Raw genomic sequence first — 26023 nt, forward strand, 5'->3', positions numbered from 1 at the left:
GGTATGCAGAAGACCATCTCTGAATGCACAACACATCGAACCTTGAAGCAGATGGGCTACAAAAGGGGGTCCAACCCAGTACTAGCAAGGTGTACCTAATAAAGTGGTCGGTGAGTGTATATGTAGAGAGAGAGAGAGAGATTTGCCGCCGCTGACTCCCTTTGTTTTTATACTTTTTTCGCCTTTTCTTGTTGATGTTATTTTTTGTTCAGGTTGGAGGCTTGTTGCGCCTGGTGAAAGTAGATGCAGACGTGGACACACCCCGACTGCTCTCAGAGCATCTCAGACACCCTGTCCACATCTCTGTCCACACAGCTCTCTGCTTCCAAGACGTATGATTGTGTCAGTTAGGTTATCAGGAGATCATCTAGCCTGCATTTAGAGCTCAGCTCTGTACTCACATCCATCAAACACTGTTACGTCTGAGGTCAAGACTCTGACAAATATACCCATTAAGAGACCAGCTCTTGGGATATGAGAGAGATTGCCAACATTAAATCTACACAGATATCATGTGAAAGGGGAGGATTGGAGAAGAGTTAAAGGTCCTCTAATCTCAAAATAAACAATTTTAAAATTTAAAATAAACAAATTGTTGCAAAACAGCTTGTCTTCATTTACTTGACTGGTGTTTGACTGTAATGTTTTATCACATGTAGTGACCGCTGAACCTGATGGTGACGGCGAATGTTGAAGCCAGGTTTTAAACCCAACAGCTCTCAGTACGTTTGTTAATACAGGTAGCCCAACTAAAAGACATTATGTGCTGATTATTGTGAACTGTGCAACTGCTAAATATATGTATATATATTGCAATACAGAAGGGAGACGATTGGGGCACTCACAGTAAACAAGATGGTCATAACAGGACTGTTATGCTATGGTCTCTACTGAAATTGCTCTCCTTGCTGTCATGGAGGCCCTCTCCTCTGTTCTCATTCATCTGGACCTGTCTGCTGCATTCAACACAGTAAACCACCCGATCCATCTCTCCACCCTCTCAGAATTGGGCATCTCTGGCTCTGCACTCTCCTGGTTTGCATCCTAACTGGCCGATCACTCTTACCAGGTGACGTGGAGAGGATCGCTGCCCTCACCACTGGGGCCCTGTCCTAGGGCCCTTACTGTTCTCCCTCTATACCAAATCTCTTGGCTCTGTAATTTCCTCATATGGTTTCTCCTACCACAGCTACACAGATGACACTCAACTCTTTCTCTCTTTCCCCCCTTCTGACTCACAGGTGGCAACACGTGTCTCTGTGTGTCTTGCAGACATTTGTGCTTGGATGTCAGCCCACCACCTCAAGCTCAACCTTAACAAGACTGAGCTGCTCTTCCTCCCAGGGAAAGCCTGCTCTCTCCAAGACTTCTCCATCACAGTTGTCAAGTATCAGAACTAGTGAACCCAAGTGCAGCACACAGAGTCGGGACACAGGTGGGCAGTGCAGGCAGGGGAGGCAGGCGAGTAGATCAGGCAGCGGTCGGTACACGAGAAGGCAGTCCAGAGACAGGCAAACAATCCGGTAGAGGGTTTTCAGGCGGAGGTCGAAGCACAATAAGGCAGTCCTAGGAAGAGCAGATAATCCGGTAGGGGTTAGGTAAAAACACAGTTCAAAAACCAGGAAAAACAACAGGCGAGGAATTGCTGGGATGTATAGGGGTAAGCACTATAAGGAACTGGTATGGAATAAATGGAAAACCGGAGTATAAAACACAGAAGGGTGATGAGAAGACGAGCCGCAGGTGTGTAGATGATGACGTGAACTATCAGCAGCCACGCCCACACCAAAACACCCAGGCTGGGAAGAGGGAGAGAGACTGACACCGGCTAGGTGGAAGTGGAGGGCGTGACAGTACCCCTCCCTCTACGGGCGCAGCCTGGCGCACTTCGAGGACCGGGTGGATGCGCCCGGCGGAAATCCCTGATGAGCGTCGGATCCAGGATCTGGGCGCGGGGGACCCAAGACCGCTCCTCGGAACCGTACCCCTCCCAATCAACCAAGTACTGGACTCCTCGACCCCGGCGACGCACGTCCAGCAGCCACCGGACAGTGTAGGCTGGGTGGTCATCGATCATCCGGGGGGAAGGGGGGGCAGGCACAGGCAGAGACGAGACGGGCTTGGAAGGTGGGGTGAACACGAAAGGAGGAAGGGAGTTTTAAATGGACAGCACAGGGGTTGACAATAGACTCGATAACATACAGACCAACAAAACGGGGAGCCAACTTCCTGGCCTCCACTCTGAGGGGCAGATCCTTGGCCAACAGCCATACCTGCTGGCCTGGGATGTATTTAGGAGCTGGGGTGCGATGATGGTTGGGAGCGAGTGGATGCGTGGAGCAGAGCGGTGCGAGCCCATCTCCAGGTCCTCCTGCAGTGCCGCATATGGGCTTGGACGGACGGGACCACAATCTCCTCCTCCTGCGCTGGGAATAAGGGAACAGAGGAAGGGGGACAGACCCAAGGATGAGTTGACCAACGAGTTGTAGGCATACTCCACCCAAGACAGCTGGGAACTCCAGGCGGATGGGTTGGCAGAGATCACACACCGGAGCGCCGCCTCCATCTGCTGGTTGGCCCGCTCAGACTGATCATTCGTCTGGGGATGGTAACCGGATGACAGGCTGACCGTAGCGCCCAACGCCTTGCAAAATACCTTCCAGACCTGGGAGATGAACTGGCGACCTCTGCCGGACACGATATCAGCCGGGATGCCATGAAGCCGAAAGACATTATCCACCATGATGTCAGCGGTCTCTTGGGCGGAGGGAAGTTTCGGGAGAGCGAGGAAGTGGGCAGCCTTAAAGAATTGATCCACAATGGTGAGAATGGTGGTTTTACCGTTAGATGGAGGGAGACCGGTGACAAAATCCAAGGCGATGTGAAACCAATGTCGACTGGGGACAGGTAGGGGACAGAGGAGGCCGGAACGGAGTCTGGAGGACGTCTTGTTCCGGGCACAGATCGTACAAGCAGTTACAAAGGATCGGACGTCCTCACCCATGGAGGGCCACCAAAACCGTTGCTGGAGGAATGCCATTGTCCAATTAATCCCTGGATGGCACGTGAGGCGGGTGGAGTGATTCCACTGGAGAACCTGGGAACGGACAGTGTCAGGAACAAACAAGCGATTGGAGGGGCCGTTACCTGGGTCAGATTGCTGGTTCTGGGCTTGTCTGCCCCGTGACTCAATCTCCCAGGTGAGGGTGGCGACGAAACAGGTGGGTGGTAAGATGGGTTCCGTAGTCCTCTTCTCCACAGAATATAGCCGGGACAGGGCGTCAGGTTTGCCGTTGCGGGAGCCAGGGCGATAAGTCAGCGTAAATTTGAAACGCCCAAATAACAACGCCCACCTCGCTTGCCGTGCGTTCAGTCGCTTAGCTGACTGGAGATTGACGAGGTTCCAGTGGTCAGTCCAAACAATGAAGGGCTGCTCAGCTCCCTCCAGCCAATGTTGCCACTCCTCTAATGGCATCTTTACGGCGAGCAGCTCCCGGTTGCCAATGTCGTAGTTTCTCTCAGGGGGGGACAGTTTGTTGGAAAATAACGCACATGGGTGAAGTTTATTGTCCTTAGGGGACCGCTGAGAAAGGATCGCACCTACCCCAGTGTCCGAAGCATCTGTTTCCAAAACGAACTGCAGGGCCGGATCAGATTGGATGAGGACCGGGGCGGAGATGAAACGGTGCTTTAACTCTGTGAGGGCGGCCTCAGCTTCGGGTGTCCACCGAAAGGGAGTAGCGGTGGAGGTGAGGGCTGTGAGAAGGACCACGATGCGGCTGTAATTTCTCATGAATCTCCGATAAAATTTTGAAAAGCCAAGAAAACGTTGAAGCTCTTTCAGATTTGTAGGGGCTGGCCACTCCACCATGACGGACACTCTAGCCAGGTCCATTTTAACTTGCCCCAGGGCAAGGATGTAACCCAGGAACAACACCTTGGGAACGTGAAACTCACACTTCTCCACCTTCACAAATAATTTATTCTTCAGCAGGCGCTGGAGAACTTGGCGCACATGTTCCTTGTGCTCAGCGAGGGACTGGGAAAAAATCTAAATATCATCTAAGTAAACGAAAACGAACCGGTTGAGCAGGTCACAGAGAACGTTGTTTACCAGGGCTTGAAAAACTGTGGGGGCGTTGGTTAACCCAAACGGCATGACCAAATACTCAAAGTGAGCAAGGGGGGTGTTGAAAGCAGTCTTCCACTCATCCCCCTCCCGGATGCGCACCAGATGGTAGGCATTGTGCAGATCCAACTTAGTGAAGATGGTGGCACCATGGAGAGGAGCGAAGGTAGAGGGTATTTCTTTTTTATGGTGATGTTGTTAAGGCCTCGGAAATCAATACATGGACGCAGTGAACCATCTCTCTTCCCCAGAAAGAAAAAGCCCGCGCCTACCGGTGATGAAGAGGGGCGGATGATTCCAGTGGAGAGAGAGTCCCAGATGTATTTCTCCATCGCCTCGGGAGATGTTGTATAATTGACCACTGGGGAGGGAGGCGCTGGGCAGGAGGTCGATGGCGCAGTCATAGGGATGGTGAGGCGGCAGGGACACCATTTGTGATATTCCTGTGGGACAGGGGATAAATCACTGACCTCCGGCAGGAGCCGAGAGTATACAATGTGAGTGCCAGAAATTGCTTGCATAACCAGGGATACCCAAGCACCAATGGAGAGTCCTTACCCTGGATGGGATGATCAAACACCTTTCGCATCTCCTGTGTGAATTCGGCGTTAAGAGAAAAACAGGCCGGTGATTGCTTGTCCCACATCACGGAGGCCCATCCGAGAGCCTTTCCTTTGACCCAATCAAAAAGGACGAATAGGTGTGGGCCTGCTGTTCGAATACCAAGGAGCATTGAACCAAAAATGCCCGACAGGACCCCAATTCGCCGGCGTAATGCTCGAGTGCGGGGACAAACGGCTCCCGATTAACCGGGAGTGAAATAGGGGCCGGACTAGCGGTGGGGGAAGGCGTCAGAGGTGAAAGTGGGTTGCGGAGACTGACCAGCGCAGCCGACAGCTCCCGCAGACTCATGGAGATGTCCAACAGGGCCTGTTCTTGTCTTGTCGCCGAGGGCGAGTCTGGTATGGCCTTTCCCCGGCCTAAACACCATTCCCAACGTTACCCAGCTAAGCCTGTCAGGAACAGCCCAAGGCATGAGCTTAAGAGGAACCGTAACCCTGTCGGAATTCGGGGAGACACCAATGGAAGGGGGCAACGAGGAGCAAAGGCCTCAGGGGCCTCCACTACTGAGGAAAGCAACCTTGGTGAATTACCACGATACGGCGATAAAGAGAAGAGGCTCCTTAAGAAACAGTGGCTTAACGGTACAAGGGCGCAACCACCACGCCCTAAGAGGCGTAACAGTATGGGGTTTTTACCGCCACGAATGGATGATGAGGCCACTCAGACAGTCCCTAATAATCTGGTGAAGGCGTCCGAGATTGTACTGGCGACAGGGGAGAAGGAGAAGACATCTGGGGGCCAGGAGATGGCGCCAAAGGCTACGAGCACCGCTACAACCGCCAACATGCATGAGACAAGGCCTCCTCGACGACACAGTGGACTAATCTGGGCCTCTGAGTCCGAGACTGCCTACTGTCGACCGAAACCTATTCTCAAGAGGCGTGGCGACTAGCGCGACTCGAACCTCCAAGAAGAAGGTGAGGATCATTGTTCCAGACAGACCTAAAGGAGGCCGAGGGGCGCACACCAAGAGGATGACCTCACCGCCACCACCACCAACACCACAGGAGCCATCATACCTAGAGGATGAATGTGTCATCTGCTGTGACCCACCAGAGCCACTAAAGGAGATCTCAACTGACATCACTCTTCTCCAGGAATGTGACTGGCTCACCTGCTGTGGGTTACCACAGCTACCACCCGGCTGGGTGATATTAGACGAAACACCCCTTACACCAACTGAGTTAACCATACCAGAGCCAATGTCTCGAGCTGTGGCTACAGCTGACCTGATCCTACCAAACCTGATGAGGCACACCGCGGCTGCGGATGTTCCTCAGTCAAATTCTATCTTCGACCTATTCCCTGCACCTGTGCAACAGGACGTTCAAATGCCAATCCTTACTCCAGAAACGGGAACAATAGTACTAAGCACTCTACCAATGGCTATGGAGATGCCCGACAGGGTCGACATCTTTGACCTCATCGACGAGATGTCCCTACCACAGCTGGAGATGCCAATACTGGAAGAAGAGGTGATCATCAACTCAACACCCCTAGATCCCTGAATGATAAGTTGATTCAAATACAGTGGGGGAAATAATGATTTGATCCCCTGCTGATTTTGTTAGTTTGCCCGATTACAAAGAAATGAGCGGTCTATAATTTTTATGGTACTTTTATTTTAACAAATAGAGACAGAATATCAACAAAGAAGTCCGGAAAAAACACATTATATAAAGTTATAAATTCATTTGCATTTGATCGAAGGAAATAAGTATTTGATCCCCAAGCAAAACATGACTTAGTACTTGGTGGAGAAACCCTTGCTGGCAAGCACAGAAGTCAGACGTTTCTTATAGTTGGTCACCAGGTTTGCACACATCTCAGGAGGGATTTTGGTCCACTCCTCTTTACAGATCCTCTCCAAATCCTGAAGGTTTCAAGGCTTTTGCTTGGCAACTCGAAGCTTCAGCTCCCTCCACAAATTTTCGATAGGATTAAGGTCTGGAGACTAGCTAGGCCACTCCATGACCTTGGTGTGCTTCTTCTTGAGCCACTCCTTTGTTGCCTTGGCTGTATGTTTTGGGTCATTGTCATGCTGGAAGACCCATCCACGACCCATCCTCAGTGCTCTGGCTGAGGGAAGGAGGTTCTCGTCCAAGATCTTACGGTACATGGCCCCGTCCATTGGCCCCTGTATGCAGTGAAGTCGTCCTGTACCCTTAGCAGAGAAACAACCCCAAAGCATAATGTTTCCACCTCCGTGTTTGACGGTGGGGATGGTGTTCTTGGGATTGTAGCATTCAGCATTTCTCTCCCTCCAAACACAAAGAGTCGAATTTATGCCAAAGAGTTCAATTTTGGTCTCATCTGACCACATCACCTTCTCCCAAGCCTTCTCTGAATCATTTAGGTGTTCATTGGCAAACTTCAGATGGGCCTGTACATGTGCCTTCTTGAGCAGGGGGACCTTGCGGGCACTGCAGGATTTCAATCCGTTACGGTGTAGTGTGTTACCAATGGTTTTCTTGGTGACTGTGGTCCCAGCTGCCTTGAGATCATTACCAAGCTCCTCCCGTGTAGTTCTGTGCTGATCCCTCACCCTTCTCATGATCATCCTTACCCCACGAGGCAAGATCTTGCATGGAGCTCCAGGCCGAGGGCGATTGATGGTTATTTTGTATTTCTTCCATTTTCTAATAATTGCACCAACAGTTGTCTCCTTCTCACCAAGCTTCTTGCTGATGGTCTTGTAGCCCATTCCAGCCTTGTGCAGGTCTACAACTCTTACCCTGATGTCCTTTGAATGTTCTTTGGTCTTGCCCATGGTGGTGGAGAGGTTGGAATGGAAGAGATTGATTCTATTGACAGGTGTCTTTTATACCCATAACAAGCAGAGATTAGGAGTACTTTTCCTAAAGTGACAGGACTAATCTGTGTGCCTCATGGGCATATAACCGGTCTGTATGAGCCAGAATTCTTGCTGGTTTGTAGGGGATCAAATACTTATTTCCTTCGATCAAATGCAAATTAATTTATAACTTTATATAATGTGTTTTTTCTGGACTTCTTTGTTGATATTCTGTCTCTATTTGTTAAAATAAAAGTACCATAAAAATTATAGACCGCTCATTTCTTTGTAATCGGGCAAACTAACAAAATCGCCAGGGGATCAAATAATTATTTCCCCCACTGTATATGTAACCGCATAACTGCTTAAGAGGAACTAGAGTGTGAGTGTATGACCCCACGTCAACATATCTGCTTAGGCCTCACTATAATGACGACATGTTACCAATGAAAGTACTAAGTATACAAGAATACACAATACCATTGTGTAATCTTACTCAGGGATGATTACTGATGTATGATACTATATTACTGAAGTTTATTTTGATGATACAGAGTTTTATTATTGCATAAAAAGACGTTGTGTAAGGCCTACGGAGTAAAGTAGGTGAAGCACCTCCACAAAAAGATGTAATCAAGTAACAAAATGATGAAAAAAATTAAGAATAACTCATGAAGAATAACTATATGAAGTATAGAATGATTTACCATAAAGTTATTGATTTGTTTGATTATTGTGTAGTTTAATGGTTTTATGTTTTACCACTGTGAGTTGAGGGACAGAGAACTTCCCTAAAAGCACTTCCTTAGAAGCAACAGTTCTAGCTACTTAGCTGAGTCAGCAACCAGTTTCCTGTGGGGCGTATAGAGAAATTCGGCAGAAGAAGTCTGCAGAGAATCCTCAAATGAACAAACTCGGAGCATAATGTCATTAGTCAAACACAGACCAGTCTAATGGAAAGCTCTGCACAGAAAATACCAAGAATCCCAGTACTAAACTAAAAACCACAATGACCGCCATTGGATGCTGATACGTCCAGAGGAGACTATAGGAGGAGTTTGGGTCAGAGTTGGAGTATAAAAAGAGCTCCCCAGAGCATTACATTGGTCATTCCCCGCTGAGGAGCGTTTAGACCTGAAGGCCTAAATCAGGAGGAAGTGTGTTGAATGCCTAAGACCGGGGTAAAACTGGAGCTCTCATAGTCCATGTGCCCGCGAGGTTGTCCGGGGCCGGCGCACACACTCTGATCAATTCCTGACTAAAGGTCTCGCCGCTGGATTGCAGTTAAGGACGGAACACCCTTGACCACACTCTGAAAACGCCACTGTTCCTCTCTCAGCACTAGGCATTTCCCTTAGTTGTTTGAGGCTGTGGTTGTGACTAAGATCGGTCTTACATTCTATTATTTCTATTCCCTGGCGGACTTGACCACACTCTGAAAACTCCACTGTTCCTCTCTCAGCACTAGGCATTGCCCTTAGTTGTTTGAGGCTATGGTTGTGACTAAGATCGGTCTTACATTCTATTATTTATATACACTGGCAGACAATCTTAACTTCACTTGGAAGGGGAAACGAGAGCCGAGTCCCTCCGTGGCGGAAAGAGGAACTGGTTTCATTCGACGGAACGCAACTGGCTCCTCTCAAAATTCACATTCAAGTAAGATCAGACAGAGTAGGGAAAGTGGTAGGATTTTATTCTTCTTTAAAAAATTTACATTTTTAACAAGTTTTGATAATTCATACTCTGTCTGTAACCCATTATGTTTTGACAACTTTGCTATGCTGTAATGCTTTAAGCCTGAATAAAGATCTAACCTGCATGTAAAGCAACAGTTTTTCTAAATTTAATCATTATCCATTTATCAACGAATTTACACCCTCCTGATGACATAAAACATTATAGATTACTGTGCATATTACATCTTAGGATCGGAATGGTTATATCTAGCCCATTATTACCTCCTTTGGGTAAAAGTATACTTACCGATAAACATAATTCAAACCAACTTGCACTCATATAAGATTAGAGCTGTCGTTAACCATAGAGGTTACCCATTTTTGTGTATGGTTTTTGGGGGATTTTCAGGTTACGGAAGTCGGTAAATTAAGTGAGGGGAACTATGGGATGTGGACAGTTAACAGCGGAGTGAGTCTAATCGACACTAACCTACGCAGGACCTTTTTGGAGATCTATCAGGGTGAGACCCTATAGGCTGAGGTCCATACCTGTTAGACAGAGGGTTAGTCCGGGGCTCCTGTACAGGGCCAGTTTGTGCCGGGAGACATTTTTGGCGCCCAACGTGGGGCCCTCAGGAGAAGCTAAGCCCGCATATCAAAGGAGCGGCACAGCTTCATCTTGTCGGCTCTTGACAAAGGACTGAAAAACTCAGGGGCCAGTGAGGGGGAACTCATTGGGGACCTTGACTGACAGTCCTGAGTCAGACTCTCAATACCTAGGGCAGGAGCCCACGGGGGAACTCTGGGGACTACTGAGTTCATTAGGTATTGGGAGAGGAACATCGACCCGGGGGAGGAAGGAAAAAGTAGTCGCTGGTGTCAGGATAGGACATTGCGAGCGAAAACAGCTGGGGTCTGAGGAACGGGCTCTGCAGAAAACCGCGGGTACTCCTAGGAGGGGGTACCTTAGCAGAACAGCCCACAAACCTCCACGATCGGCCCAGTAATCACTGGGAAGGGGGAACAGACAGACTGAGACAGAAGAGCTCAGCCTGTTGTGTGTGTGTGAGTGATTAAAGGGAGCAAAAGGGGAAGTGGCCGTGACCAGGGCTTCTCAATCCCGAGGAAAATAACCCAAAAGTGTGTCGAACCAGAGAGGAATCTGAGGAGATAAGTACCGCTGGGGTCTGAGGAACAGACTCTGCAGCAGCAGACCTGGAGAGTCAAGGTTGAGCAAGGTAGACCAAAGACTCCAGGTAGTTCTCGCTGCCGACGATACACCGACCCAGAGGGTCAGAGGATTCCAAGCCAGGAAGGAACTGGGGAGGAAGAAACAAACATATAAGTAACTAGGAGACTGGTCTGGAAAGGGATTCAGTTCAAAACCAGTCGCCTGCCATTGTCAAAGAGTGTTGCACAGAGACACACAAACTATCATAATGGCGGACGGAGGCCAACCACTAACAACCACAACCACTAACCCAATCTAGCTTCTCAGAGGGGGAAATCCTGGAGGGGATGGAAGGAGAAACCACCTATGTGATACCCTTAGTAGAAGGATGGGAGACTGGGACCCTGATATGTGGGATTGGATACGACAAATGGGGGAGGAAGCAAAAATACAGGTAACCCAAGGAATACCGGGAAAAGTGGGTAACTATCAGAGGGGTGATAGGCCATTCGAAGTGGGCTACTGGAAAGACAAACAAACAAGTGGGAAACTGCTGATCTATCCCAGCCCACTGGGGCACATCGGGGCTGAAGCAGTACAGGAATGGCTGGAATGGTGGATAGAGGTGTTGACTCAATATGGGGGGAGCACCCAATACAGATTGGCCTGCCTGGCGAGTCCGCACACGAAGTGATAAAAATGGTATCCAACTCTTCGAAAGTGGAAATGTTATTGAGGCAAGGGGCCACAAGGGTAGCTCCCAGACCAGCATCCATGGATGCACTGAGGAACACTATCCACCACCTCGAACAGGACCTAAAAGGACCAGGGGAGGGGCTCCTGCACACCACACAGTCTGGGAGTGTACGGAGCCTAAACAATTCTGAAAATGATGAGGAGGACCAGCAGGGAGCAGGTGGCCGAAACGAGGCAGCCCTGACTCCTGCACCACCTAAAACTCAGTCTCTACCCACATTACCAAAACCCCTACTCACCCCAGCACGGGGTAGTCCTCAACCCAGACTGAGCGGGGATATCATAGACCGGATGAGGACCTTATCTCAAGGTCTCAGGCGAATCTCGCAGGCGGGAAAGTCTATGGGGGACTTGGAGGGCAAATTGAGAGTCCGGACCCAGGGGCTGGAAATGAGGCTTGGGGTCATACCAGGGGCAGGTTGACCGGGGACCAGGAAAAGGAGGCAGACCAACCCTCATGGGTAGAGCAGGGGGCTAGGCCAAAGGTCCTACGGAAGGACCTACCAACAACCTCAGGGAACAGCCCAAATGGGCGCGGGGGTGAGGATGTGCTCCAGGAGTCCCCAGAGGAGGCATACACCAGCCTGCCAGGTCTAACCCGAGGGCGATTGGCACCTCTGAGAGCACTGGGAGAAAACAGAAAAATCTGAGATTCTCAAGGGGGTCCATATGCTACTATGTGGGGGACCTGTGGGAAATCCAAACAGATGGGCTGGTGGTAAGAACCAACCACCAACTTAAACCCGTCAGTAAGGGATTTGGAAAAGAGCTCAACAAACGAGCTGGGGTTAAAAGCGTACAAACAAGGAGGAAGCAACATCACGAACGAGAAAGGGCTAAGATTGCTGGGGAAAATTATCAAAGGATTGTCGATGGAGGAAGCTTGCAGGCCCATGCAGTGGTCTACTGCAGTGTGGGGCCAGTGGCGGAGCAAACCACAGAGACCCTGGCCTATTTCTCCGTCCTAGATGCACTGGGAGCTGCATATGAAGTAGGAATGAGGAGAATAGTGATCAGCCTGGAAGCAATAAAGACCCCAGGGGACAGTATTACTCAAACTGAACGGGGGATCCTGAGAGCTATCACAAAGCAATTACTGGACGAAAAGTACCCGCAGAATAAGGCATATCAGATAGTGGTTGTGTACACCCCCAATCAATGGCAAATCTGCCAAGGTAACCAAACAGAGTACCCTGAGCAACGGGGAAGTACCAACCTAAAGGCTCGATCACCAGAGAAAAGGACTACTCAGTCCACACCTAGGCCCGAGGAAAGGCGGCGGACCATGCAGAGTTCTAGGGCTCTCCCAGATGATGATATATGGGTGCCAGGGATGGAAGTGTTTCACACTCCGGTCAATAGCTCTACCCCCAAAGAACCGAACATAAACAGGTCACGGGGGTCCAAAAACCTGGAGGACACCTATGTAGGGCAGGAGCCGGACCCAGAGGGGTCACAGGGACGACGCTCAGGCGGAGGTCATGGGAAAAGGGGGAACGGGCTAAAGGATGGACCAATCCCCATACCAACCGATTACATTACAGGGAATGACGAGGACGGAGAGGACTCGGACGACACCAGTCCGTCCCAAAACGAATGGCCACAGGCTCAAGAGAGGAGACCTCTGAAGTCAGGGCAATACAAAACCCAGGCACCAAAAAAAGAGGTAAAAATGGTAGATCCTCTGAGAGCCTCCGAAAAGCTGGCCAGGGACATAAGCTTGGGACCCATCGAGACCAGGGATGGTCGACAAATCTATATACCGGAGGTGGGCCAAGCAGAGGCTCAAATACCGGCGGGTTGGGGTGAGGATGAGACTATGGTGGAGGTGGGATTGATAATTCCACTAAGGGAAGTGGCAAATATCTTAAACATGCCCCCCTATCCACGAATCATGAATCACCCGGACCTTAACCAACCATTTAAGGGAGCCTATGTGGGCATAGCTCATGATGTTCTGTTGAGACGATGTAAGAAAGGTGCAAAGAAATTCCTGGATGCTTATTAAAAGGATGAAGCAAAGGGGACTAATTTGCTGGATGACTACTCTGATGAGGAGGAACCGACAGCGGTACCCCAGGTAAAATCAGTAACATTTACCGAACCACCCGTTGAAAGTGGTGTGGGCCGAGGTGCGGCAATGGGGGACCAAGGCGGGGTGGAGCAAAATGGACCCACAACACACTCTGCACCAAGTGGTGGCCCCCCACAAACACCGCAAACTCCCGGCTGGGACCAGCCGGTGGCCCACCTAAGGGACCATACCTATGTGGGATTCTACTCAGTGGCAATGGGGCACACCACGGGAAACTCTAACTCAATGTGGGGAAACACGGACCCCATGAAAGCATTAAAATGCATTGATCTACTCGTGCCACCCAAAAAGCTAAGCAAGGTTATGAAAGACTATCTGATAGAATGGTACCCTCAGGTAAAGGAGCACGGGGAGGAAGCTCGAAAGCTTTGGCTGAGACGGGTAACAAGGGCACCAAATACGGACCAACAGACAGCCCAACAGATATTCGATCATTTCACTAGAGGGGAGGCGGATGATGAGGACACTCTAATCCAGGTGGCTAGAAAACAGCTGGGGGAGAACACCTCTCTAATGGCCATCTGGCAGGGGGTAAAAGGAAAAATCCCACCAAAGCGCTGGGTAAAGGTGTTAATTGTGATTACAAAGGGGTTCTCTGGAGAAATTGAGTTTGTGGGGCTGAGTGCTCAGTTCTCTACTCAGAAGGACATAGAAGCAACAATCACTAGGTGGGAATTGATCCACGAGCACTATGAGCAGAAAAAGAGACAAGGCGAGAAGCCCAGGGCACTCTCAGCTCCCACCACTCCATGAACCCCATGGAGTGAGAACTCTCCAAGGCCAGGGCCTGTTGCGCCTCGTGCCGCCTGGAGTGCACCTACTAGGGACACAGGAGGCCCGTGAGGGCCAACCAATGTAACACCCGCTAAAAGGGGGAATTCACCCAAGGAAAGGTGACCGAGGGGAGGTACACTCGACCAGACCCAAGGGTAAACCAGCGTGAGGGAAACTATGTTCCCCCGGAGGAATTCAACAAAATGACTGCTGATCAGAAACAGGCCTTTTTCCAGTCCCGACAGTCTAAGGGACAGGGGGGGGCAAAGCAGTAATGGCTGTCAGCTTGCGGGTCACACTGGAGCATGCCTACTGGGTGGGGAACGACATATACACTGATATCTTAGGTGTCCCCTACCTGGTAGACTCCGGGGCCGAGGTGTCCATGACCCGCAGGAAGCTGAAACCTAAAGGATACCTCAAAGTGATATTGGCGGATGGGATGATACGGAAAGTACCGTATGGGGTCTGTAATGGTATCATATGGCTATTGGGACCGCACAATCTAATAACGATAAAGGACATGGAGGTAGTACATGGAGGGGGCAGACAACGGACCCCGTTGAGGGGAAAGCTGGAACAGCTAAATGCCAAAATGGTGCGAGCAGGCCCGACACAGCCTGACTGGTATAAACCAGTGAATGTACCAGAGGTTATGAAAGAAAAAATCGAGGAAAGTGACCTCTCACCTGAAGGAAAAGAACAGCTGGGTCAGATGCTAGCTAAAGCACAGGTAGCATGGTTAAAAAATTACTGTGGAAGATTGGGGACGGAATACACACATACGATTGAAGGGGGAGTACACCCTGAGGTATGACAATACCCATTAAATCCAGGAGCGGTGAAGGAGATGGATACAATAGTCAGGGAGCTCCTAACACTAGGAATCCTCCGGATTGAACCAAATCTAATCACTAACAGTCCTATCCAGGCCGTAAAAGCCTGAAGCAGCTGGAGGAGGCTGGAGGCCAGTTATCAACTTTACGGCCTTGAACCGACGGACCATAGCTAACAAAGCGAGCCTAATCAATCCACAAGGTACATTGAAAACCCTAGCGGTCAAGAAATATAAATCATGCATCGACCTGGCGAATGGATTTTTTAGCCTACCCTTGGCACGGGTTTCACAGGCCAAGACAGCCTTCACGCACCGAGGGAAGTCATACGTTTGGCAGGTCTTGCCACAGGGGTACAAAAACTCCCCTAACGTCTTCCAATCGGCCGTGATGAACGTCTTAGACGGCCTGGATGCCACGGTGTACATAGACGACATATTCATTGCAGACGAAACGGAGGAGGAACACCTGAGGCGGCTGCAGCAGGTGATAGAAAGGCTGACAAAAGCAGGCCTGAAGCTGAACTTGAAAAAGTGTCAGCTGGGAAAGTTTCAAGTCAATTATTTGGGGTTTGAAGTTTCCACAACTCTGGGGTTGTCCGAGGGATACAAGGAAAAACTTGCACTGATACAACCCCCCACCAATAAGCGGGAGCTTCAAAGCATCCTTGGGCTCTGTAACTACGTACGAGACCATGTGGAGGGTTATCAGAAATATGCAAGGCCTCTGTAATCCAGACTAAAGGATGAGAAGGACTCGGAGGGAAACTCGAAACCTATCAAATGGATATGGACAGCGAATGATCTGGAGAACCTCCGCAAAGCCATACTCACAGCGGTCAGACTCGAGCCCAGGGGCCTTGAGAGTCGCCTGGAAATCGAAGTCCGCTGCGAGAATGTGAACGCGGTGGTAAGAGTAAAAAACGAACGTTAGCACACAAAGCCAAGTCCATCGTTTTCTGAGAAAAGGAACTGTGGAAAGCACTAAGGCAACCAACACAAGGTGGGGAAGGTGGGAAGATATCCTGCTTGACCCAGACCTAGAGATTGGGCCTATAGATGCGGTAAAACCTAAACCACCAAAACCGGATGAGACAGGAATTGAGTCATTTGAGTGGGAGCTGTAAAAGAGAGGCTCAGAGAGGAGGGGACGAATGGGCCTACTGGGGGTTTATTCTCCTGAACAACAATCAGGAGATATTCCGACAAAAAGGTTGAGTCCCAGGCACAGACGGGGGAAGTAGCAGCAGTGCTGGAAGGACTGCTGGAACTGGAACAAAGGAAAATCAAGAGGGTTACTATTGTGCACAGGCTCTGAGGGAGGATTTGGACATATGGCAGGAGAATGGGTTCGAAGGAGCTAAGGGCAAAGAGATAGCACCGGGACCTATGGAAAAAGATAGCTGAATTAAGGCTAAAAATGACATTGGAAGTGGTGCACCAGCGAGCACATACAACACAAGGAGAGCACTGGCGGGGAAACGCAGAAGTTGACCGTTATGTGCAACTCCGCATTATGGTCGGTAGCGGGAAGTGGGAGAAAACACCTAAGGGAAAGGTGGTCCCACCAGAAAGCGTGGAAGAGGTAGTGCAGGCTATGCATGAAAATGTGGGCCATGCAGGCCTGCTACCCACACGCAAAGAATTGGAAAAACTGCAACTTTGGATCCCAGAACGCCATATCCGTAAAGTCCTAAAAGGCTGTGATGTATGTGGTCAATATAACGCAGGCCGAAGAGGGCAGCGGGTGGCAGGACAAACTATCAAAAGTACCATCCCATGGGGATCCGTCTGCATGGACGTGGCCGGACCAATGGGGGTGAATGAGAAAAAGGGAGAGAAGTATCTCCTAGTACTCGTGGACTCGAAGTCGGGGTATGTGATAGTAAAGGCCGTCAGAAAGGCCAATGGGAACCAGTGTGGTAGGAATGTTGGATCAGACCTGTGGTAATCTGGGGGTGCCTAAGGAACTAAGAACGGAGAACGGATCACACTTCCGTAATGCCCAGGTGGATACCTGGTGCCAGCAAAAAGCAGTGATGAGGATTTACTCTCCTCCATACATGCCACAAGCCAACGGCGTCGAAAGGACAATAGGCCTAGTTAAAGGGTGGATCGCTAAAAATGCCAACTCAAAAGAGTGGAGCACGAAAGCGTTAGAGCTGGGGGAGGCTCTGAACAACAGGTGTCGAGAAGGCCGACCCTCCCCAGCAAAATAATTAAACCGACTCCCTTTCCGGTCGGAGGAGATAGGGAGGGGCACCCCAGCACTTAAACCAGATCCTCGACTGAAAGTGCCATTTAAGGTGGGACAGAGGGTCTGGATAAGGGCAAAGTACCATCCAACAGACACTGCAGTGAAAACAAAGTACGATAAATCAGACGTGGTTACAAAGATACTCGACAGTAATACAGTGTTATTACAGAATACGGGGGTCCAAGGGGTAGAACAGTTAAAACCAATTTTTTAGCTAGACAAAACCAGGATCCTGAAATGGCCACGAATGCACATAATCTACCGCCCTGGGTCCGTGTGGCTACGGTTAAGGGGGTGGTTGTTACCAGGACAGATGCAAAAGGGCTCAGAGCAGGCCGAGCCCTCAACATATTGAAACTAGCCAAAGATGGCTTCTTATCACACGATAAAGAGATATTGGAGTGGAAACGCATTGGGAATGCATGTGTGGTCTGCCTACAACCGACCACTCTGGAGGAGAGATGGGTAGGTCCAGGAAAGGACAAACCAGTGAAAGTAGACAGTCTCTCCAAGCGGCACAGCTCTGGCGGGGAAACTCCTCTGTACTGGAGATTGTCTCCAGGGCTTGAGAGTGGCGGCTCAGCACTGCGCCTTGGTTTGTGAGCTCTTGCCGGAACGCCTCTGTGTCTGCTGGGTTTGTTGACATGGCCAGTTCATACTGTCAAGTATCAGAACTAGTGAACCCAAGTGCAGCACACAGAGTCGGGACACAGGTATAAAATAATAGAATATTTAATAAAGAACAAAAGGCAAGGCAACTTTATTTATTTTGCACATTTCATACACGAGGCAGACTCAAAGTGCTTCATATAAAAACATGTCATACAATAAAATAAAATGAGAAGATAAAAAAAAAAGTGCAAAAGTTTTAACTTTTATGCGTTATAGTAAAAAGTGCAAAAATTAAAAGTGCAATGTAGTCAAGAGTTTAGGTTGGTATTGGCGATCTAACAATAGGAACGTTATTTATACCTTGTACGCTTTTCAGCCCTGTCTGTACTTGCTTTATCTCCTTGTATGACCCAGTACCACTCTTCCCATATACTTTCTGGTATATTTTATGCAAGCACTTGACCAGTCTGTAAGTTGAACCCGTCAGTACAACTCCAGGTTTTACTAAACCTTGGTTAAAAATACTCAGGAGCCTCGTCCGGTCTCCTAAAAACCCCATTCCTATGTTGTCTCACACAACACTTTTATTTTTAAAGATATTAAAGTGCAAAAATTAAAAAGCTAAAAAATGCATGTGGGGGGACATGCAGCGTTCGGCCTGTAGAGGGAGCTACAGGACCGTGGCCAGGGTTGTGTCGGCGAGGCTTCGTTGCACACCTGTTGCAAATGAAGCCTTGTTGGCTAGTGCTTAAGATGGGTGTGCCTTTGTCATTTCAGTAGGTGAGCTGGGAACGGCGACGAGAGAGAGAGAGAGAGAGAGAGAGAGAGAGTGGCTTTTGAGGAGGCTGGAAAGCCAACGGACACTATTACTAAGAAACTTTATGAATAAACGGGAACATTCCCTTACCGATATACTGCGTCTGCCTCTGTGTACGAACGGACCTTGTTACAATGCATTATAGTAAAAGTGCAATGTAGTTAAGATTTAGCAGAAAGCTAAAGTGAACATGAATGTCTTTAGCCTTGATTTAAAAGTGGTCAGAGTTGGGGCAAGTCTTAAATCTTCAGGAAGTTTATTCCAGCTATCTATTGCATAGTAACTAAATCCTGCTTTCCCATGTTTTGTATTTACTCTGGGAACCATTAACAGATGATGGTCTCAGATGATCTTGGTCTAGAAGGCTTGTGTAGCGGAAGCATTTCAGTGATATACTTTGGCCCTAAGCCATGTAGTGATTTATAGGTGAGCAGCAGTATTTTAAAATCAATTCTCTGACATACGGGGAGCCAATGTAAGGATTTAAGAATTGATGTAATGTATTCAAATGTTTTGGTCTTGATAAGAACTCTAGCAGCAGCATTCTGAACAAGCTGTAGCTGCCTAAGAGTTTTTTTTCGGAAGACCTGCAAGGAGACCATTACAATAATCTAGCCTACTAGTAATAAAGGCATGTACATGTTTTTCTAAGTCTTGTGTGGACATGAGTCCTCTTAGTCTTGCTATGTTTTTAAGGTGATAGTAGGCCGATTTTGTGACTGATTTGATGTGGCTGTCGAAATGTAGATCGGAATCCATAATAACCCTGAGATTTCTGGCTTGGTTTTTGGTTTTCAAGGACAGAGAGTGAAGATATTGGGTAACTTTCAGCCTTTCTTTGTTCTCGCCGAAAACAATTATCTCGGTTTTGTCCTTATTTAATTGAAGGAAATTTTGGCACATCCAGTCTTTGACTTGCTCAATGCACTGGCACAGCAGATCTATGGGGCGATAGTCGCATGGTGTAATGGCAAAAAATGTATTTGTACTATTTTGCTTAAGTCATATATGAAATGTATTGACCTTATTGTGACCCAATGTACTTTGTTATTTTCCATTATGTGACTGTGGAAGAACCAAAACCGACTGCTCCTTCTCTCATATCAGAGATGTTATGTGACCTTGGAACACTCCTAACTGCAGGATGAGGTTTGAGATAGTGGCACACAACGCCTACGCTTCTTTCCCAGCTTCTCTATCATCAAACAGGTGCAAGATATGTTTACCCCTAGACCTATGACGTACGAGCATTGGAGTAAAGGAGGGTCCTTTCCTCAGCCACAGCATCTGTATCTGAATCCACACTGTTGGTGAAGGAATGCTGATCCAGCTTTAAGCAACGTTGTTTAAACTTTGTACAGTATATGCATTAAAACTCTCAACTGAGACCAAACATCATTTATTGTTGTTCACTGAAAGATTTCCATCACAATGGTGATAGCGCTACATAGATCTGAGTGTCGTCGGCATAGCAATTGTAGTCAATATTATTATTTCGCATGATTAACCCTAGTGGGAGCATGTAGAGGTTGAATAAAGATGGCCCTAGGATTGAACCTTGGGGGACTCCGCACGTCACGTTAATTGGTTCCGATACATAGTTGCCAATGGAAACAAAATAATTCCTGTCTTGTAGATATGACCTGAACCAACTTAAAGCTGTGCCTGAAAGCCCTACCCAGTTTTCCAACCTGTCCAAAAGTATTGACTTAATAGCATTAATATTGAAATTTTGATAGTCTGTGTTAAGACGGATGTCATTTACAACTTTAATAAGAGCAGTCACGGTGCTGTGAAGAGGTTGAAAACCTGACTGGAAGTTGTCATAGCAGCCAGTTGAGGTCAGGAAATGATTAAGTTGCTGGAGGACAACTTTCTCAATGATTTAACTTATGAAGGGTAGATCTAATATCGGTCTGTAGTTGTTAATGATAGAGGCATCTAGGCTCCGCTTTTTTAAAAGGGGTTTAATAACTGCAGTTTAAGGCTTTTGGAAAATTGCCCGATTGGAGAGAGCTGTATTTGTAGTATGTCTATAGCTAGGCAATCAAAAACATTCTTAAAGAAGCTGGTAGGTAAAGCATCGAGGCAGCAGGTGGATGGCTTTAGTTGTGTCACCGTTTCCACAAGAGTTTTATGACATTAAAGCATGTGTAACAGTCCATGAGGCGCTGAAAAGTGGCTGGGGCTCCGAACAACCCGAAAGGGAGCACGGTGAACTGGAATAGCCCGAGCAGAGTGGAGAATGCCGTTTTCTCCCGGGACACCGGCGAGAGTGGAATCTGCCAGTATCCCTTCGTGCAATCCAATGTCGTGAAGTACCTGGCCGTACCAAGCCGGTCCAAGAGCTCGTCAACCCGGGGCATCGGATACGCATCGAACTTGGAGACCGCATTAACCCGTCTATAATCCACACAGAACCGTATAGCCCCATCTGGCTTGTTGACAAGCACGATGGGGCTACACCAATCACTGCGGGACTCCTCGACCACACCCAGCTCCAGCATGGCTTCCAACTCCCTGCACACAACGTCTCGTTTGTGCACCGGCAACCTATAGGGACGCGTGCGCACCGTTAAACCCGGCTGCGTTTCTATATGGTGGTCGATGAGCATAGTCCGACCGGGCAGGGGAGAGAACATGTCGGCGAACTTAACCTGCAAATCTGCAACGTCCGTGGCCTGGCTAGCAGAGAGATGGTTATCAATATCGACCGGAGTGCTAACTTTCGATTTTGGGACTTCCGGACCGAACTCCTCTCTCTCTGGAATTACTGTAGCCAGAGCAACAGTGACCACGTCGTTCCATTTTTTTAGGAGATTGACGTGATACACCTGCAAGTTATCCCCCCGGTCCGAGCGTACAACCTCATAATCCACGTCCCCCATGCGACGTGTGACCACAAACGGCCCTTGCCACTTCGCGAGTAATTTCGTGCTGGAGGTGGGTAACAGTACGAGCACCTTGTCTCCCGGTGTAAACTCTCGTAGGTTAGTCCCCCTGTCGTACAGGCGTTTCTGACGCTCCTGGGCTTGCAGCAAATGCTCGCGTGAGATAGCCCCTAGGGCGTGGAGCTTTGTGCGCAAGTCCAGGACGTATTGGATCTCACTTTTACTGTCGCTAGACCCTTCCTCCCAATTTTCTTTAAGAAGGTCTAGGACACCCCGGGGCTTACGCCCGTAGAGTAATTCAAACGGGGAAAACCCGGTGGAAGCTTGGGGGACTTCCTGCACCGCAAACAACAGGGGATCTAGCCATTTATGCCAATTCCGACTATCCTCGTGTACAAACTTCCGGATCATTGACTTCAAGGTCCGATTGAACCGCTCACAAAGGCCATCAGTGGCCGGGTGGTAAACACTGGTTCGAATCGCCTTGATGTTCAACAAGACATACAGTTCCTTGAGGGTGCGTGACATAAAATTAGTGCCCTGATCGGTGAGAATCTCTTTCGGGGTTCCCACGCGAGAGATGACTTGAAACAATGCCTGCGCTACACTCCTGGCAGAGATATTGCGCAGTGGTATTGCCTCGGGGTATCGGGTGGCGTAATCTATCAAGACCAACACAAATCGATAGCCCTGTGTACTCCGGTCAAATGGCCCGATAATATCCATCGCAATGCGGTCGAACGGGTTCTCAACCAATGGTAAGGGCCGCAAGGGGGCCCGTGGAATGGCCGGGGAATTTACCAACTGACATTCACGACAGGAAGCGCACCACCTACGCACCTCTGCCCGAATCCCCGGCCAATAAAATCGAGCCATTATACGGTTCAGTGTTTTATCATACCCTAAATGGCCCGCCATGGGGTTGAAATGAGCCGCCTGGAAGACCATTTCGCGGCGGCTGCGGGGAACCAACAACTGGGTTACTTCCTCCTGACTATGTGAGTCACGACTTACTCTATATAACCTGTCGCTGATAATCGCAAAATAGGGGTGGGCGCGCACTGTGTCTAGCCGTAGCAAAGTACCATCAATTGCTATCACTTGGTCAAAGGCTGATCTTAGGGTCTCGTCACGAGACTGCTCGAGGGGGAAGTCGCCTAGCAGCGGATAGTTCGGCGGGGTAATCTCGGGGTGAGGCGCCCCCGCCGGCTCCGGCTCCCCGGCAGTGTCGCGAGGCACCGCTTCGGCACAGAGCACATTCCACGCCTCACACCTCCCTAGCTGTCGTGCACGCATCCCGGTAGCCCTCTTTACCGCTTGAGGAAACCCCTCCCAATCTACACCTAGAATCAGGGGATGCGTGAGGCGTGGGCTAACCGCCGCCTGTACACTATGTTTTTTTCCCTCAAAATGAATTTCGATAGCGACCACCGGATATTCGTGAATGTCCCCATGCACACACCTCACCCGCACCCTCGATGCCTTCAACAATGCCCCCGGCCGAACCAGGCGCTCCTGGATCATGGACTGCATGCAGCCCGAATCCAAGAATGTCTGGTGCGTATCATGCTGTATCCTTACCGGAACACGATACGCCGCTCCTGGTCCGGGGTTGGTCGTTGTGGCCCCCGCGGTGGGAGGGAGAGATGGTCCTCCGCCAACCCCACGGCGGTCTTGAGGTCCTGGGGGCGGTGGTACTGGACCCAGGCGGCGGTTCGGGCCGGGAGCCCCGCGAGGAACTGTTCCATGACTACCCGGTACCCGACCTCCTCCGCCGAGTTGTTCTCTGGGTCCAGCCACCGCCACGCGCTGTCCTGCAGCCGCTGGGCGTAGGCGAACGGCCGGCACCCCTCCTCCATTGCCAGGGCCCTACATACCGATGTTCCTCCGGTGTAAGGCCCAGGCGGTCCCGAATTGCCCGGGCCAGGGACGTGTAATCCCGTCAGGCGGCCGCCGGCAAACTGTGGGCCGCGAGCTGCGCCTCCCCTGACAGGAGGGGCAGCAGATGGTAGGCCCACTCTCGGTCCGGCCACCCCGAGATCCTTGCCGTCCCCTCGAACACCGCGAGGAACGCCTCCGGGTCGTCCAGGTCCCCCATCTTCTGTAGCTGTACCTTGGGGGGACCTGGTGCCGACCCGGTCCCCGGCGCCGGCCCGATGCTCCTGGTGAGGTCCTGAAGGAGGGCACGGTCCGCCGCCCTCGCCGCCGTCAGCTCTCCCAGCGCAGCCTGCTGGGTCTGCTGCAAGATTGTCTGTTGCTCGAGGATGAGCGATATCCTCGAGACTGCTGCTGCTAGCGTCTCCATTTTCCTCCGTCTTCACTCTGTGCCCCACGTTGGGCGCCAATGTAACAATGTCCGTTTGTACACAGAGGCAGACGCAGTGTCACGGTAAGGGAATCGCTCCCGTTTATTCACAAAGCAAATGGTCAAAACTGTTTGGGCTTTCCAGCCTCGTCGAAAAGTCTCTCTCTCCCGTGCCGCCGTTCCCAGCTCACCTCGCCTACTGAAATGGCAGAAGCACACACATCTTAAGCACCCGCCAACGAGACTTCATTTGCAGCAGGTGTGCAACAAAGCCTCGCCGACACAACCCCGGCCACGGTCCTGTAGCTCCCTCTACAGGCCGAACGCTGCATGTCCCCCCACAGCATGGCATTATTGCAACGTTACTTTTGTCTAAACAAGGTGGTGATCCAACATTTTTGTTAGAAGCGGAAATATTGATGGCGCGTCTAATGCCTTCGATTTTATCAGTAAAAAAGGATGCAAACTCGTTGCATTTCTGGGTGGAAAGCAGTTCAGGGGGTATTTGTGTTGGGGGATTGGTTAGTCTATCAACGGTTGCAAATAGGGGTTGTGCATTATTAGTGTTGCTGTTAATGATATTGGAGAAAAAGGTTTCTCTAGCACTTTTTAATTCTAAATTGTAGGCACGGAGGCTCTCTTTATAGATGTCATGGTGAACATGAAGTTTTATTTTCCGCCAGATGCGTTCAGCTTTCCGGCACTCTCTTTTCTGGGCTGTTACAGAAGCAGCATTTCTCCAGGGTGCTTTTTGCTTACCAGAAATCATTTTAACCTTAGCAGGTGCAATGACATCTATAACTTTCACAATTTTGGAATTAAGGTTATCTACAAGATCATCAGCAGAACATGGGGTGGGAGGTGGTAGCATGGAGATGGCGCTTTTAAACAGTGCACGAGAATGTTCATTGAACGTTTTTTGACAGTGTTTGATTTGATCTGTAGGATATATCAAAGAAAACACAAAAGTGGTCAGACAGGGAAGGATCAATCACAGAAATATCAGAAACACTGAGACCCTTTGTGATAATCAAGTCCAGGGTATGCCCCTTACAGTGAGTAGCCTCTTTCACGTGTTGAGACAGTTCAAATGTGTCCAGAATAGCAAAGAATTATTTTGCACTCTTGTCATTCAAATCATCAGTATGAAAATTAAAGTCACCAGTTATAACTATACAGTCAAAGTCAGTGGAGATGCTAGACAATAATTCTGTAAAGTCATCGAAAAAATTTGCTGAATATTTTGGTGGCCTGTAGATAATTAATAGGAGAACATTTCAATACATCACAAAGGTATTCGAATGATGGGAAATCACTGTTTCCCCTGAAATACATTTTTAAATATAACAGCAACCCCTCCACCTCTTTTTCCAGATCTACATACATTCAAGAAGTTATAGTTGGGAGGAGCTGTCTCTATCAGAATGGTTGCACTGTTGTTTTGTTCCAACCATGTTTCAGTTAAAAACATAAAATCAAGTTTAAAAGTGGTAATACGATCATTGACTAAAAATTATTTGTTCGCAAGAGACCTAACATAAAGTAGACCCATCTTGATGGTGTTATTGACTTCCATCATATGCTCTAAGGTTGATTTTGGTTTGCAGGGGATGGTTATTAAATTTGTTGAGTTAGCAGTGTGTCTAAGTTTCCCTTTGTTTAATCTCTTACTAGTCACAACAGGAATGGAGAAGGTGCCACGCATTGACATAGGCAACCTTGGGTTCAGCTGATTATGCGAGACTTCCTTTGTGATGTGTCTACGGCTGAACCTTTTTTTATTTCAGTAATACTTCCGTGTCATTACTTCCGTTAATGTGGGGGATTTTGCAGGGGGGGGGGCTGGGGCGTCCTCCGCTTGGTTGTTGGATTTTGCAGATAGGCTGTCTGCCTGCGGCTGTGTCGTGGCGGTGGTACTGGGCTGAGCATCATAGACACAGATTCCTATTTCTTCATTTCATGCGTAAAACCATAGTGGGAGGAGACACTGGAGGAGGCAGTCGATCTGGGAGAGGTTTGAGGGGGGGGTGTTGTTGTGGCTGAGGAAAGGTTGAAGGTGGTGGTCATCGTCGATGGGGGAGGGCCGAGGCTGTTGTCCCTCTCCAAGCCAATGGGGGAGGGCATGGGCTGTGCGTCAATGGGGGAGGATGAATGGGGGGGCCTGTTGTCTCTCTTCAAGGCCTGTGGTCTTGACTGTGCCCTGTGTGTCAGACTGGGGTCGGGTAGATGTGTGGGAAAGCGAGAAGAGAAGATTGTCTCTTAATAGTCCTGAGCCAGACCTGTT

This window comes from Argentina silus, assembly GCF_951799395.1.
Source record: "Argentina silus genome assembly, chromosome: Y".
NCBI lineage: Eukaryota > Metazoa > Chordata > Actinopteri > Argentiniformes > Argentinidae > Argentina > Argentina silus.